The sequence below is a fragment of the Tasmannia lanceolata genome, unplaced genomic scaffold, assembly GCF_043159265.1.
Source record: "Tasmannia lanceolata isolate RefF3 unplaced genomic scaffold, GAP_Taslan_0.1 ptg000486l, whole genome shotgun sequence".
Lineage (NCBI taxonomy): Eukaryota > Viridiplantae > Streptophyta > Magnoliopsida > Canellales > Winteraceae > Tasmannia > Tasmannia lanceolata.
The window spans coordinates 7,501-12,500 of NW_027519159.1; positions in this window are offsets into that span (position 1 = coordinate 7,501).

Here is a 5,000-nt window from a genome sequence, read left to right on the forward strand (position 1 = left end):
TGGTCTTCACAAGACAGCATCCAAGGCGCCTGAAAGGCCAAGGGAGCCCAACCCAGCAATGCCCAGCCAAGGCCAGGCATTCCAGTGCCTAACCGGGCAAAAACGCCCAAAGCATGCCCCATTCGTTAGCCTATCCAGGCAAAAACGCCCAAAACCAGCCCATTCCAGTGCCTATCCGGGGAAAACGCCCAAAGCATGCCCATTCCTTAGCCTATCCAGGCAAAAACGCCCAAAACCAGCACATTCCAGTGCCTATCCGGGCAAAAACGCCCTAAGCCTGCGCATTCCAGCGCCCCGCAGCATGCCACCCTCCTATAGGGTTTGCGCAACCAACCCGCCTAACCACCAGTGGCAACCAAAGGTGCTGTTAGCGACGACTTCTGAAGACGCAACGAGACGCGACGGGTTTGCGCCCAGACGCGACGAGGCGATGCGGGATCTGCGCCCAACCGTGCCTACACCCGCCGACTTGATGCGGGAGCTGCTGGCCCAAGCATGCCTAGCGTGCAAGGCCTGCGTGCAAGGCTAGTGTGCAAGGCTCGTGGGCAAGGCTAGTGCGCAAGGCTAGTGCCCAAGGTCTGTGTGCAAGGCTAGTGCCCAAGGCTAGTGAGCATGGCCTGTGTGCAAGGCTAGTGTGCAAGGCTTGTATGCAAGGCTAGTGTGCAAGGCTGGTGTGCAAGGCTTGTGGGCAAGGCTGGTGCGCAAGGCTAGTTCCCAAGGGTTGTGTGCAAGGCTAGTGCCCAAGGCAAGTGCGCAAGGCTCGTGCCCAAAGCTAGTGCGCAAGGCTTGTGTGCAAGGCTACTGCGATGGGCCAGTGCCCAAGGCTTGTGAGCAAGGCTTGTATGCATGGCTTGTGTGCAAGGCTAGCGTCCAAGGCTTGTGCGCATGGCTTGTGCGCAAGGCTTGTGTCCAAGGCTTTTGTGCAAGGCTCGTGCGCAAGGCTAGTGTGCAAGGCTTGTGCGCATTGGCAGGTAGCCCACCAGCATGCACGATCCAAATGCCACTCACGCGACAACACGGTGCCAAGCCGGGCATGGTGTGCACTCAAAACCAATCAACGGACAGAGGTCATGCGTCATGGGGGGGATCTAGCAAGGCCATGGGGAAGGTCATGGAGGACCTTGGAAGCAAGCGCAAGACGAGAGCGAATCGAACAAGGGGCCAGGACGGGGCCTTGTGCCCATGGTCTTCGCAAGACAGCGTCCAAGGCACCCGAAAGCCCAAGGGAACCCAAACCCGGCCGACACTTGCAATCGCACATGCTCTCTGCAACACACCATCAATGCCGCCCAACGGGGCCAGCACGAGCAGTCCTCCGCGGTCCCCTGGCCCTGCGCACGTTTGTCTTCGAAACCGAGCATCAATGCCACAGAAAGTGCCGGGGCGCCAGCTGGAGCCATCATCCGCGTTGCCATGGCTCGCTTGGCCTTGGCTTGCCAGGCCCCGACACGAGCAATCGCGCATTTTCTTTGCAACCGACCATCAATGCCGCCCAACGGGGCCAGCACGAGCAGTCATCCGCGGTCCCCTGGCCCTGCGCACGTTTGTCTTTGAAACCGAGCATCAATGCCACAGAAAGTGCCGGGGCGCCAGCTGGAGCCATCATCCGACGTGCCATGGCTCTGGTCCCATGGTCTTCGCAACCGAGCATTCGTGACACCCGCGGGGCCAGGACACCAACCCTTCCGACACGAGCATTCGCGCATGTTCTTTGGCCACACAACGGCGCCAGCACGAGCAAAATCATCCGCGGTGCGGTGGCCTTGCACGGCCTTTTGTCTTTGGAACCAACCATCAGTGCCACGGGAAGTGCCGGAGTCCCGGCATCCGCGGTGCCAAGTCATTGCGCCCTTGGTCTCTGCAGCGGGGCATGCCGGGCACTCCCAACCATTGCAAGCAAGCAAGCAAGCAAGAAAGAAAGTAAGTAAGTAAGTAAGTATTACATATAGGGGCGGGACATGCGGGGAGATCTGCGAAACGTGCATTACGGGGCACACGCGTACCTACCGGGGCATACCGACCCCTATTGGGGCACACGTGTGCATATCGGGGCATACCGGGCCTATCGGGGCACACGCGTACATACCGGGGCATACCGAGCCCTACTGGGGCACACGTGCGCATATCGGGGCGTACCAAGCCTATCGGGGCATACGCATGTATCCCAAGGCATACCGAGTCAATCCGGGCATACGCGTTCATACCGGGGCGTAACGGGCCTATCGGGGCATACTTGGGCATATCCGGGCAAAAAATGCCCAAAACTTGCGCAACCTTGGCAACCGTGGTCCATTCCTCTCTATATGCCTAGCCTTGCCAACCGTGGTCCATTCCTCACTATATGCCATGGCCTTGTGCCCATGGTCTTCCCAAGACAGCGTCCAAGGCCCCCGGAAGGCCAAGGGAGCCCAACCCAGCAATGCCCTGCTATGGCAAGCCAAGGCCAAGCATTCCGGTGCCTATCCGGGCAAAAATGCAATTCCTCTCTATATGCCTAGCCTTGGCAACCGTGGTCCATTCCCCACCATATGCCATGGCCTTGTGCCCATGGTCTTCCCAAGACAGTGTCCAAGGCGCCCGGAAGGCCAAGGGAGCCCAACCCAGCAATGCCCTGCTTTGGCAAGCCAAGGCCAAGCATTCCGGTGCCTAACCTTGGCAACCGTGGTCCTTTCCTCACCATATGCCATGGCCTTGTGCCCATGGTCTTCGCAAGACATCGTCCAAGGCGCCCAAAAGGCCAAGGGAGCCCAACCCAGCAATGCCTTGCTAGGACAAGCCAAGGCCAAGCATTCCGGTGCCTATCCGGGCAAAAACGCCCAAAGCATGCCCATTCCTTAGCCTATCCAGGCAAAAACGCCCAAAATCTGCACATTCTAGTGCCTATCCGGGCAAAAACGCCCACCAGCATGCCACCCTCCTATAGGGTTTGCGCAACCAACCAGCCTAACCACCAGTGGCAACCAAAGGTGCTGTTAGCGACGACTTCTGAAGACGCAACGAGACGCGACGTGTTTGCGCCCAGACGCGACGAGACGATGCGGGATCTGCGCCCAAGAATGCCTAGACCCGTCGACTTGATGCGGGATCAGCTCGCCCAAGCATGCCTAGTGTGCAAGGCCTGTGTGCAAGGCTAGTGTCCAAGGCTAGTGTGCAAGGCTCATGTGGAACGCTAGTGCGCAAGGCTAGTGCCCAAGGCTTGTGTGCCAGGCCCGTGTGCAAGGCTAGTGTCCAGGGCTTGTGTGCATTGCTTGAGTGCAAGGCTTGTGTGCATTGCTCGAGTGCATGGCTTGTGTGCAAGGGTTGTGCGCAAGGCTAGTGTGCGGGGCTTGTGCGCATGGCTAATGTGCACGGCTTGTGTGCATGGCTACCGTGCAAGGCTAGTTTGCATGGCTAGGGTGCAAGGCTCGCATGCGAGGCTAGTGTGCAAGGCTGCGTGCAAGGGAAGCGTGCAGGGCGAGTGTGCGAGGCCACTGTGCACGGCGCCAGCACTAGCGAGCCATCATCCGCGTTGCCATGGCTCGCTTGGCCTTGGCTTGCCAGGCCCCGACACGAGCAATCGCGCATTTTCTTTGCAACCGACCATCAATGCCGCCCAACGGGGCCAGCACGAGCAGTCATCCGCGGTCCCCTGGCCCTGCGCACGTTTGTCTTTGAAACCGAGCATCAATGCCACAGAAAGTGCCGGGGCGCCAGCTGGAGCCATCATCCGACGTGCCATGGCTCGCTTGGCCTTGGCTTGCCGGGCCCCGACACGAGCAATCGCGCATTTTCTTTGCAACCGACCATCAATGCCGCCCAACGGGGCCAGCACGAGCAGTCATCCGCGGTCCCCTGGCACTGCGCACGTTTGTCTTTGAAACCGAGCATCAATGCCACAGAAAGTGCCGGGGCGCCAGCTGGAGCCATCATCCGACGTGCCATGGCTCTGGTCCCATGGTCTTCGCAACCGAGCATTCGTGACACCCGCGGGGCCAGGACACCAACCCTTCCGACACGAGCATTCGCGCATGTTCTTTGGCCACACAACGGCGCCAGCACGAGCAAAATCATCCGCGGTGCGGTGGCCTTGCACGGCCTTTTGTCTTTGGAACCAACCATCAGTGCCACGGGAAGTGCCGGAGTCCCGGCATCCGCGGTGCCAAGTCATTGCGCCCTTGGTCTCTGCAGCGGGGCATGCCGGGCACTCCCAACCATTGCAAGCAAGCAAGCAAGCAAGAAAGAAAGTAAGTAAGTAAGTAAGTATTACATATAGGGGCGGGACATGCGGGGAGATCTGCGAAACGTGCATTACGGGGCACACGCGTACCTACCGGGGCATACCGACCCCTATTGGGGCACACGTGTGCATATCGGGGCATACCGGGCCTATCAGGGCATACCGGGCCTATCGGGGCACACGCGTACATACCGGGGCATACCGAGCCCTACTGGGGCACACGTGCGCATATCGGGGCGTACCAAGCCTATCGGGGCATACGCATTTATCCCAAGGCATACCGAGTCTATCCGGGCATACGCGTTCATACCGGGGCGTAACGGGCCTATCGGGGCATACTTGGGCATATCCGGGCAAAAAATGCCCAAAACTTGCGCAACCTTGGCAACCGTGGTCCATTCCTCTCTATATGCCTAGCCTTGCCAACCGTGGTCCATTCCTCACTATATGCCATGGCCTTGTGCCCATGGTCTTCCCAAGACAGCGTCCAAGGCCCCCGGAAGGCCAAGGGAGCCCAACCCAGCAATGCCCTGCTATGGCAAGCCAAGGCCAAGCATTCCGGTGCCTATCCGGGCAAAAATGCGATTCCTCTCTATATGCCTAGCCTTGGCAACCGTGGTCCATTCCCCACCATATGCCATGGCCTTGTGCCCATGGTCTTCCCAAGACAGTGTCCAAGGCGCCCGGAAGGCCAAGGGAGCCCAACCCAGCAATGCCCTGCTTTGGCAAGCCAAGGCCAAGCATTCCGGTGCCTAACCTTGGCAACCGTGGTCCTTTCCTCACC